This window comes from Castanea sativa, chromosome 12, assembly GCF_040712315.1.
Source record: "Castanea sativa cultivar Marrone di Chiusa Pesio chromosome 12, ASM4071231v1".
In the NCBI taxonomy this organism is placed as follows: Eukaryota; Viridiplantae; Streptophyta; class Magnoliopsida; order Fagales; family Fagaceae; genus Castanea; species Castanea sativa.
In genome coordinates this window covers 40821822-40834663 of record NC_134024.1, presented here as the reverse complement: position 1 = coordinate 40834663, position 12842 = coordinate 40821822, and the positions used below count along the sequence as shown (strand labels likewise).

The 12842-nt window shown below is 35.4% G+C and overlaps 1 protein-coding gene and 1 long non-coding RNA gene across 4 annotated transcripts in view; both read right to left on the bottom strand.

Moving 5' to 3' along the window:
• LOC142619924 (uncharacterized) overlaps positions 1 to 12842 on the bottom strand; it is a 100701-nt gene that overhangs the window by 55058 nt on the left and 32801 nt on the right. The window lies entirely within an intron of this gene.
• Positions 82 to 2768, bottom strand: LOC142618904 (uncharacterized). The gene is made up of 3 exons (XR_012841389.1): positions 2611 to 2768; positions 1566 to 1738; positions 82 to 328 (listed from the first exon to the last, which is right to left on the bottom strand). It is a non-coding gene; the product is annotated as an uncharacterized LOC142618904 (long non-coding RNA).

Below are 12842 nucleotides of genomic sequence, written 5' to 3'. Positions count from 1 at the left end.
TTAAAATTTTCAAACACAAGTTGTAATTACTTATGATTGTTCCCACTAGAAATACAACATAATTATGATAATAGAGCTTGCATATAATTAAACATTTAGCACAAAGAGAAACAATATTTTTACTTTATGAAAAGGAAAATAAGAAGTTAAACTGACAACCCAAAGAATATGCAGCTCCAGAAGAGCAAAGCAATGTATGGGCAGCAATAGAAACTTACATCTTGGACTCTGTCTTCCTTCTAAAGCTGTGGAAGAAGCATTTATTCTGCAACTTAAGGGAATATTGACATGAAGATCTGTAAGCTTTATTTTTTCCTGCAACTGGTATCTATATGGAAATGAAAAATGAAACAAATTAGTAGGAAATGGAAATTTAATTTAAATGATTTTGTTCTGTAGCAGTATGCCATAGTAAATTGTACAAGGGATGACTATAATGACAATTTAGTAAGTGCACAGGAAAATTTTAGGGAAATAGACCCAACTATTTGCCTAATAACAACCGCTACTATAGTTTTTATTTTATAGGAGTACTATATTTTATTCAAACAAATAAATTGTACAAGGGATGACTATAACACATCCATAAAAATTCATACAAGCAATAAAATCCAAAAAAGAAAAAGAAAAAGAAAAGGAATCATGATATATATGCCAAAGAGCCCATGTCAAATCTGTTAAGTAGCAAGAGAATGCGTTTCAATGACACCCTTTCCATAACTGTTCTTTGTGATAGACTGTGACTGATTGCTTTTTACAGTCCTATGAACTCACCACCTTTTCTTCTCTGCTCACAGTCTGCCACATCAAAGTTGTGACAAAGTTGTGGCGCAAAAATGTGTGGTGCTAGATTTTTTCAGGCATAAAAGTCAAGCCTTGGTTCGTAGCACATGCCTTCCACCAAAACCGATAGGTCACGGTTTCAAGTAACATTAGATTATGAAGCAGAACACCATACTGAGAATAAGGTTAAATAAAGTGGTGGTGAATACATTACTTAAGAATGTTGAAGCCTGAAAACTCTATCACCTTTTGGAATACTAAAATCACATATTAGTCTAACCCAAGCCTACAAAAAGAGCATTCCTAGATGCCTTTCTAATTCTATCCGTGTCAAATGCCCCCAACAACTGTCATAGTGCATGGGCAGCAACAGATATGTATCACAAGGAATCAACTATCAAGAAACAAGTGGTCAACAATGAAGGAAGCAGCATTCATCTCCTACACAGCATTAGCATAATTTTTGCTAGGGATTCAGAATACCAAGTGATATCCCTAAAAGTGGTCTCAGGACAGCACAATCTCATATTTTTTTCCCTTCAGTATAAACTGCATTTATATCCACCATTTTTAAAGATGTTAGAAATGATAAGCGAGTGCATTTTGGAGAACAGAAGAGCAGCTTGCACACAATATTAAAAGGTTATAATAAAATCACAAAAAGGAAAAACTAGATTGCACGTGCAAATTAGAGTGAACAAATTAGAGTGAGCAATAATTTGTCGTCATGATTTTCTTCCCTTTTTATTGATAGAATAAACAACTAAGAATCAGAAACATACCCTTAAAAGAAAGAAATATAAAAAAAAAAACCCCACTTTATAGCACACGCCTGATTTCTTTGATGCTTTACCAAGAGGTGACAGGAGTGAGGTGAAGTTACTAGGTGTAACATTTTCAGCAAGCAATAAGGAACCAAAGTCCTTACAGCTAAATTTGACACTGCTGGTGTTTTCTGCATAGTACAGAGAAAGCATGTAAATAATCATGTCCAGGAAAGTGCATTTCCTTTAAATATTTTGAGTATGGCTGACTCATATCCATAGAACTTTTCTAGAAAAAAAAAATAATAATAAAAAAACGAATAAACCCAAATTGCAGTTGAGATGCATTTCTGAACATTTACCTCCAGAACAGTCATTTGCCTAGTAATAATGACTACTAGGATTTTATTTATTTATTATTTTATAAGAGTAATATATTTTATTCAAACAAATAAATTGTACAAGGGATGACTATAACACATCCATAAAAAAAATTCATACAAGCAATAAAATCGAAAAAAGAAAAAGAATCACGATGTATATGCCAAAATGCCCATGTCAAATCTGTAAAGTATGCATCAGTATTTCAAGGCGAAAAGAGTAATTCTAGTTTAAATTAGTATTCTAACTAAGGTATGAATAACAACAACTATTATTTTGGTGAGTCATATTGGCTATGCATCAGTATCACATGCAAGCAAGAACATGAAATGGCCTAGTTAGTACCTAGTAGTTAGTGTCTTAGTGATCGGCATTTGTCTTTGTTTCTTAACGTACCAACATTCTAGTTTCCTAATTTTTCTCTACGAAATTTCTAATCCCTAAATATATAAAAATCCATTTTCCGATTCCAAAGATTAAACGTGTCAAAAGTTTTTCGTAAAAAAGAAAAAAACAAAAGGATTAGAACCTGTTAATTAATCTACTACAATTGATAATACGATTGCCATTATTATTAGTACCTTTTCTTATTGGAACAAATTTGAAGCAAAAGGAACATAAATGAAAAACCAATTTGAGTTAGTTGAAACAAACAGAAAAATGAATGAAATAGGAGAAAAACCTATGGTTGGTTAGGAAGTTGGATTTGGAATGCGGAAATCGGAGCTCCGAACTCCACGGTGCCGTTGTTTATGGTAGAGTTGCTCCGATGATCGTTGATGGATCTTTATGGGTAGTTTTGGAAATTCGTCGTTTCATTGATACGTAAATGAAGACGCCCTTTATATATATAGATGGGTTTGGGGTTTTTCTTTCCGTGAAATTGAAGATTTTTTTTTGGTCTGGAAATTTGGTATGAGGGGGAAATTTTGGGCGCCAAAATGGCACATGGCTGAGAGGATGTACTACTCTTTCTCTCTAAAATGGCACGTGATTAAGATAATATCATGAGTTTACATCTGATACATTTATTTGAAAGGAGATCCTCCAACCAAACCGAAACTCCTTCATGGGTCTCAAAAAACAAAGCTAATTGATTAGCTATGCAATTTGAAGCAATACAACCAACTTAAAAACAACAATTATGAAAGCGAAAAAGTTTGGTCCTAAACATGTTTACCTACCATGTGACAATTGAAAAAAATCATATATATATAGTTTCAATCATATAATTTTTTTAATGGGTAATGTGACTTATTTAAAACTTTAAATGAGACGCATGAAAGCTAGTTTTTTAAGAGTCTTGAAGAGGGTATTGGAAGAAGGTATCAGTCTAATAGTTCCACTCATATCAAGTTCTTCTACGTTGGGTTACACATGTGAGTAAAGTCTCACATTGAATAATAATGAGAAAAACTGAGCACATAGTCATTAAGTTTAGGTATTTTGGGTTAAAGTGTGTCTCTATATATTATATTAATTATTCAAAAAAGCTCTCCAAGATGTTTATCTCCCAAACACTCTATATATACTTTTCAACCGTCCCAATGTTCTCTAGTAGTTTTGAGCATCCCAAAAGATTGAGATTTTTAAGTGATTTTATATTAAGTGTGCATTTTGCAATCGCTTATTTGGCTTGTTATTGAATGCTTTTTGCTGAAAATGTGTCAAAGTATATTTATACTTAGAAAAAAATAATAATAATCAGGGCTTAAAAATTATACATAAAAGTTAAAAGTTAAAAGTTGAACAAAAAAGTTGAAGCCAAACAGACACTAAAAAAAGTCATAGGAAGAGACATGAGATTTTCACAATCTCTTAAGCTCAATGAAACAAGGCAAGTCAAGCATGCAATTGATGTGAGCATTTTTGTAATAGTAGTGTCATCCAATAAAAACTTTGATACACGTTCCATGTTTTCCTTACAACTTTGGAATTTTTTTTTATTTATTTATTAACTTTCAAGCAAGTAGAAAAATTATGAATTTCAAGAGAAACATTTCAAACTTGCTTGGAAGAGTTATAAGGTTTTTCTAGCCTTTTAAACTAAGAAATTTAAGATTTTTATGAACTCGATCCGATTGATGGGTGCACCTAGAAATTTTATACATTCTCCAAAAACCAATTTCTCAAGAACTAGGATTCCAGTGAAGTTTGGGAGTTTCAATAAGTTTTTGAGACTTGCTTAATCGAATGGATTTTAGCCTATCAAATGACTGTTAAAAGCAACCCAAAAAAAAAAAAAACAATTACCTACTACAAAACCTCGTAGTTTAAGGAAACTTAAGAATAAAGTCGTATAAGGCTACCTAAACTACTTTGGTTGGAAACTTGATGGAAAAGATTTTGAAGAGTATCCACTCCAATTGAGAAATCTTACGATATTTGGAATATGTTTGGGGATCATGCAAAAGGTGAATGTTATCAATTTTGAGCAATTTAAGATGATGCATATTTCTAAAGGATTTAGGATTCCAATAAGACTGTTATGGTTCAAGCAGCTTTAAGACTATCCTTGAACTGCTTATGTTCATAATCATGAACAAAAGGGATTGGCGGGTTGCAAAGTGTAGGATTACCAAAATCATTCCAAGTCTATTGAATAATATAAAAGGGCATGTGCTCAAGTTTTCAAAATAACATCTTACCATATTTTTTTGTAAGAATTTTGTTAATGTCCTCAAACAACAGTAAACTATGCTTTCTAGGTTCTTATAGCGCACTCTTGATATATTATGTTTTTGCTCATTTTTTGTAGTAAATCATGCATCCACAAACTATTGTCACTAACTTCTATGAGAGTTTTCTCAATAAGAACCCTGAATGATAAAGACCAAGATAATCTAGTATTTCTACATGATTTTAATGAATATTTTCATTGATCCCGATAATCATGATCATGTTAGAGCCAAGCATTCAGTTGTTAATATTAGCATAGTGTTTCCAGTAAAGTCAACAACTCAATTATTTAAACAAAGTAGGGGTACAAAGTGTGTAAAGTGTAAACAACGACAGAAAGTTATTCAACTACATAAGAATCTAAAAAGAAGAAAAGAGAAAAAAGAAAAAAAGAGGAAGACAACCTTGAGGGACTAAAATGACAGCTGGGAGCAAAGTTCTAAAGGATACATGGGACTAACTGCTAGTTGCTACATGGGACTAGCTCTCTCCAAACAGCTTGATTTTTTTTTTTTTTTTTTTTTTAAATTTTAATACCAATTTGAACATGACAACTAATTTTCATTGTGCAATATAGTTTATGTAAGTCGGATTTTTTCTCCATCAAAAGCACTCAATTCATATGATTACACTTTTTTTTTTGGGTATATTGATAAAAAGGAACAAGAAACAACACTAGAATAAAAGAGTACAAGGTTAGGAGTCCACTGTCTGCTATCCAAGCTAATGTTCATAAAGAAGTTAGGAGCAATGGTTGCTAGAGATTGAGGCTCTGCCAGAAGAGATCTGTCTACCTATCCGAATCCAAACATTTATAAATTGCTGAATGTCCTTCATCAGCTCTACATGTCTTTGTTACTTCTAAGAATCCTACACAGGTTTGGACTTATTTTTCTGCTGTTGAGGCTTTCCTTTATTCTGAACTGTTAGCTACCTTGCACACAGAAATCAAACTTTTACTATAAATTACCACATTAGTGGTAGGGAAAGGATCTCCCTTCATTGTTGCCATGTTCCTACAAGTCCAAATAGACCATAAAATAGAGACTTGCATCAGTGAGAAGTACATTTAGGTTTTATAAATTGCCACTGATACCCTTCCGCCAGCTCTTGATTCATGCCTGAATCGAGTAAGGCTGAATGAAATCAATTCTAACGGACAGATCTAATCAAACTAGATTTCTAGATGCCAAGAAGAAACAAGAAAGCCAATTTAATAGTTCCAAACAAGTAAAACCCCATTTTCATACTTTAAATTAAAGAAAATCAAAATATATGTAAACGAGACAAGAAGGAAAAATATAAGAACTAGAATTATAGTTTATTCATTTTAAATTACCTGTCAATCTGTCATGCCTTAACTAATCAGCTTGCGCTTATGGACTTCTAAAATGAGGACAAACCAGAAGCACAATTTTAAATGGAAACATAGGAAAAGACAATAAATTTTTTTGCCTTTCTTTTTTTGGTACATTGAAACAAAGGAACCAAAACAGCGGAAGAAGAAAAGATTACAAGATTAGGAGTTATGTCTATTATCCAAGCTAATGTTCATAAAGACTTAGGGGCAATGGTTACTAGAGATCAAGGCTTTGCCAAAAAGTGCGTCTACCTGTCAATCCCAAAAAATTGTAAACTGCTGAATGTCCTTCACCATCGTCTCTCTATTAGGTAACTCTGCCACCTCTTTGTTGCTTCTAAGAATACTGACAGAGAGAAACCCCAAAGCTAGAATCTTCAACAATCCTTCATAGAAAGCCAATAAAGTTGTTGTCAAAGAATCTTTGAACACTCGGATTTGTGTTAAAAACACAAGAGCTATTTAGACCCCAAATTAATAAATTATGGCTCGATTGATTTTACTCTAACTTAAACTAAGTGCGGAATAGAGTAAATGCGAGCGAACAAACAAAACAACTACTCTAAGCCATATTCAACAAATCATAACAGTAAAATGAAAGCTAAAAGAGTAGGGAAGAGAGATGCAAACAGAAGATAACACGTCGATATGTTATCAAAGAGGAAACCGAAGAACTCGACGAAAAACCTCTCTGCCGCCCTCCAAGTGGTAAATCAATCCACTAGACAATAAGTTAGAATATACGAATAGCATGAAACCCTCCAAGCCTAGTCTACCCAGTGCACCTAAGCCCTCCAAGCTCCTACTCCAACAAGGCTTCTCGGAACCATGTCTTGTCTAGCTTTCCGGATCCCGCAATGCGCCCGACTGCATCCACCAAAGTTGGCTTCTTCCAATACTTCCTAGCAGCACCAAAACCTCACTAGACACTCAGTATGGGTGTGGTAAGTATTTGGGCTATCAACCTCTCAAGAATTTGGAAATAGAGAGGTAGGAGTAGAGGAAAACCACAATGGATGGTGTAGAGAATTGTGGGTATAACAATCTCACACTCTCAAGGGTTTGAGGCTAGGGTTTTCTCTTTGAAAAGCTCTCTACGCAATATGTGGTTAATGATGGTATATATAGTGTGTATGAGGATGTAGTGGAGCAGATAGAATAAAATAGCAAAACAGACTGTTTCGCAGGTATCTCGCGGGAAGGCCTTACCCGCGAGACACTCGCGAAAACCAGCTGTCACCATCTGTCATGACCCTTCACATTCCAGTTATGTGCTGGATACATGCATCACTTCGTGGGATGGCTAGTCGCGAGTTACCCGCGAAAACTCCTTTTGTCTTTAATAAATGCCTTGAGTCTTCACACTCTCTCTCTCACACACAACCCTTACAAATAAATCCCACAAAAAATACAGGGTACAAAAGATTGAGTAAAATTACAATCAAATTTGGCACGAAATTAAAGTCAACACAAAATAGTTGTAAATTATAACTTTATAATCTTTAATAGCCCAGCTGAAACAACCAGCCACGGACATGGACCTCTATTTTTACAAAAAGAAACTAGATCCCATACCTAGAGCATCAAAGAGATCAAAGACTAGCAAATATAGTTAACTTCTTATTGAAATCACAATTGAGCAAACTTGTTTACAATTGGGTCAAAAGAATGTCAAGTGAGGGTTTGCCTGTAAGAATTTCGCTCGAGTGAGTCTTCTCAAGCTTGATTTCTCTAATGTTACTTCTTGACCTAATACTAAGCAAACTATTTAAAGAGAGACTTATTTGATTGAGCCTATACAAAAAACCCTTCCCTATGCTTTTACAACCTTGATCCTAATTTAGAGTGGGAACGAGGTGTGTGTACTTGAAGTCCTTTCGCAAATGGACTAGGCCGGGTATATTGCACCAAGCAAGCTCATAAAGACCACACAAACGATCTTTAAAAAAACCCAACAAATGAGTATTATTTCCAATTGTGCTACACAACAATAAGGTGCGAGGTTCCTATGAAGGATAAAAAACATGTGGCGTTGACACATGAAGGCCCATGGATGATGCACTAGTGAACGAAAAAGCTCATTAGGTAAGGGGGAGCGAGTAGGACTTTTTCATGACCCATGGAGAGGTCTTGAAGCCTACAGAGAGGTAGAGACTCACACATGAGGGGGGGATTGTTGGGTATACAAGTGTGAGTAAAGTCTCACATTGAATAATGATGAGAAAAATGAGTGCTTAATATAATATAATAAGCACATACTTATTTGGGCTTAGGCATTTTGGGTTAAAGTGTGTCTTATATGTTATATTAATTATTCAAGTAGTCTCCCTAAGATGTTTATCTCTCCAAAATAAACTTATTGTAATTATGTTTGGTATTATTCTTTTTTAAAAAAACATCTATCATCCCTTTTTTTCTCCTACTTTGCAGCACTTGAGATTTCTTTTTAATCTTCTTATTTTAACAATTTTAACCTTATCATCATATTCTCTACTTTAAATTCTATAATTTTATTTTAACCCATTTAATAAGGTATTCCTTAATAAATTAAAGATGAAACCATGGAATCTTACTCTGTTTATAGTATCATAAATTACCTATCATTATAGGGGTAATTTATGATGTGGGCGGGTTTAACACAACATATGTTATTGTCAAAACATTGTATTGTTGATAATGTAATTCATGGTATATATAGGAGCTATTCGAAACATTAATAAAAAAAGAAAGAGTCAAATTACATTACCTATCTTCTCGTTGATAGCAAATATATAATAGAGCTATTATTGGATTTTGATATTGTTGACATAATATTATTTGATACCAAATACTTTCTCCGAATGAGGAGTGGGTCACGAGCAGAGCTCATGCCTCCTACTAGCTAGCTATCCTTTATATTATAATTATTGTTTTTTATTTTTATTTTTATTTTTTATTAAGGAACTGGTGACCTATTTTTTTATCTGACTATTTCACTTCATTCTCATGAGATATTCCTAAAACCCTATGGAAAAATAGTATAATGAATTGAACCTATAGCCTTCAAGTTTAGAACAATTAACTCACCACTTGAATATTGACACAAGGGTTTACTATTAATATAGTTTTTCGTAATGATTTCAGTCTTTAAGGATAATTTTCAAATATATTTCAATTGGAATAATATAAAATATACTTAATACTAACCTCATCACACATGTTACATGCATTCTCAAGGGGGGTTTTTTTTGGTATTTTAATTTAAATTTCACAAATTTTCATTTATCAAAACTATGAGGTTTATACATACGGCAATTATCAAAAGATCTGGGAGTGTAGTGAGACTTCGTGCCCAAAAAAGAAGAAGGAAAAAGAAAAGAAAAGAACTTTTTTTTTTTTAGGTAAAGAGGATATTGCATTAACAACTAAAAGCCCTCTGCAACAGAGGAAACAAAACGATCATACAAAGTTCCAGCAGAATCTAAGCTAAGCAAAAAAACAACATCAGATGGGGGTTCCATAAAAATAGTAAAATCTTGAGCCATAATCGCTCCCCTACGCACTAGAGCATCAGCACACGTATTTGCCTCCCTATAGCAATGTTGGATTCGTACCAAAGGAATTTGTTTAAGCTCTTCTCTGCAATTAGCTACCAGCACATCAATGCCATTAGTTTTCTCCAAGTCTTTCTTCAGAAGATCAACAACCAACTTTGCATCAAGCTCAAAAACCACCGCTGGGATTTTAAGGGAGATACATAGGCGAATTCCATCTCTTAAAGCCCATAATTCAGCTGCAACACTAGTGGCACAACCTATAGCTCTTGCATATCCTTTATCTTCATTTCTAAGCAAACCACCTCCTCCAGCCAGGCCGGGATTGCCTATGGACGAACCATCAGAATTTAACTTAAACCAATTGAGGGGTGGAGGCAGCCACCTAACTTGAATCTTTGTTTTTGTTTGATTATACTTCTCGGTGATGCCCAGGTAGGCCATCTCAGTAGGTTTGGCTAAGGTCTCAGCCTTTAAGTCTTTGCAAATGTTTGGTTTCCCAAAAACAACACTGTTCCGATGCAACAATAAACACCAGACAGCTACGGGGAAAACAATGGCCCAATCTATCTCATAAACACCACACTGCTCCTTAGACTTACAATTTATCCTCAACTAGTCCAGAAAATGGGTGCCATAAAAACTAGAACTAGAAAACGGGGGAGAGAAATAATTCTAGAAAATTTGTACCTTTGAGCAGTCCCTAAGAGCATGGCTGACCGTCTCAAGGGCTAAATTACATAGGGGGCACAACAGAGAGATATTCATACCTCTTTCGGCAAGGAGGCCACACTGGAATACTTTTATGACAACATTGCCAAAGGAAGCACTCGATTTTAGGAATACTTGGAATTTTTCACACCCACACTCCATTGAATGGACGATCCATTGGATAATTATCACAGGCATTGGCTAACCGATATGCATCCTTAATTTGGAATTCACCGCTGGGAGATAAGCTCCATGATAAACTATCCTCTCTTGACTTAGAATAGGGAATAGGAGTGGCTTTCATGTCCATAAGAATATCCTTAGGGAAGGAGACGGAGATCCCATCCAAATTCCATCCATGGAAGCTAGCTATATCCTTCAATCTGAATTCTTCCTCTCCTCTATTAAGCGGGCCATGGATGCGGCTTCTAAGGGTACCCATGCTCAGCCATTTGTCAAACCAAAGCGATAGTTCACTGTCTTTCCCAGCTACCCACTTAGCACCCTTACTAACAATGATTTCTCCCTTTTTGATACCAGACCAGGTGGAAGAGCAGGAAGTGGGTTTGAGAAGATTGGTGGTTCTTCTCCTCAATCCTCGGTATTTATGGGATAGGACACGAACCCATAAAGAAGATTTTTTTAGTTTTGAACCTCCAATATAGCTTAGCCAACAATGCATCATTCTTTGGTTTAGCTGCTTGAATACTTAGGCCTCCAGCCTCCTTTCTCTCGTGACTTTCTACCATCTTATAAGGTGAAGCTTTTTCTTCCTATCCGATAAGCCTCACAAAAAGTTTCTATTCAATCTGTCCACACCTTCAAGAATTTTAGGAGGAAAGGCCACACATTGCATCGTGTAATTAGGAATGGTAGAGGTCACTGTTTTGGTCAAAACAACTCTGCCCGCAAAAGATAGCAAGTTTGCCTTCTAACCAGCTAGTTTGCTCTAAATGCGATCAATTAGAAAACTAAAATCTTGAGGGGTACCCTTGTGTTCAATGGGAAAACCCAAGTACTTTCCGAGGGAGGGGGTGGACCGGAAACCCAACACCTCACAAAGCTCTTCCCTCATGTTCTGATCTACATTTGGAGAAAAATAGACCCGAGATTTCTCCTCGCTAATTTTTTGCCCTGATAAGGTACAAAAGGAGTCAAGAACCTCTCTTATTGCAACACAATTTTTCCGGTCAGCCTTAGCAAAGAGCATAAAGTCGTCCGCAAAAAATAAGTGTGAAAAGGCGGGGCCTCCCTGAGATGATTTAACCGGGTTCCAAAGCTTCTCATGGCATTTATCCTCAATAAGAGCTCCCAAAACCTCCATGCAAAGGATGAAAATATAAGGCGAGTCGGTCATAAGAGTGTCTCTAATGAAGCTCCACTCAAGACGGTCGTAAGCCTTTTCAAGGTCCAACTTGATTGCCATTACCCCCCCCCCCCCCCCTCTTCCTTTCTTCTTGGCCATAGAATGAATAATTTCCTGAACAATGATTGCAACATACCCATACTTAATAATGACTTCAATATTATTTAGGTGTTCATTTTCTTGTGTTAGGTCTCATCTCACTTCTTACTATTTTCATGATTGTCAAAAGCAGAAAATTCATCAGATAAATGTATAAACATTAAATTGGGATGAATGAAAAATTGTGAATTTCAAAAATAAAAAATAGAGGCATGGCAATGAGTTTAGTATGAGTACACTGAAAGTTCTTATAACAAGCCTTAGCATGGGCACCAGTGCACCGCCCATTATATTGTTCGAACTGCAAGTGTGTTGTAGGATTTCTGATTGGGACACTGTTTTATTTGATCTATTATGTTGTTCGAACCGCAAATGTAATTGACGCAATTACTAGTTTTTTAAGCATATGGAATTGGGCAATTGAATTTTTAGGCAAACCAAATTTCTATTATGTGCTTTTAGCCTTTAGGACCGGTCTCCCTTACCAAATTTCAGAGGCCTCTCCCACTTTTTTATGCAAAAATTCCAAAAAAAAAAATCACCGCATTTTCATTTCCATTAACAAACCCATCATCTCCGCCACCTTCTATCATGTCAGTGGACTCTTTGTTCTTGCCACCCTCTTTCTTTAGGCTTGGTCTACTTGGAGTTGGAATTTTCTTATCTTGACCATTGTCTAGCCCAAACTTGAGTAGGTCCTCACGAGTTTTCAAACGTGTTATCATTGGGTTTATGAGCTACTTACCTCGTAGGGACTAAATACCCACAACCCATGTCACTTTCTTGCTTTACAAACTCCCTTCACACAATTCTCACAAGCCTTAACGCTAGCTTTCTTGGTTGTTGAGGCTACCGGATTCACCATTAGATTTCCCAGTTTCCACACTCAAGTATTAGGGTTTGTTGATAGTTAGGGAATCATAATAATGTTACTTTTAAATTTATAGTATATTATTATTATTAGGGTCGTAGTCTAAGTCCATATAAACCATGCAATTGTCTTCTGTATTTATTTATTTTGTGGTATTGACTTCGTTTTTAGCGGCTTAATTTTAGTGGTACTGCAAAGGACAAACCAGAAAAACCAAGGTGTCAATTCATTTTTGTTATAGAGCTGCCGGTGAGCCCATTTCTAATCGAATTTGGACACATGGTGAATCAACACA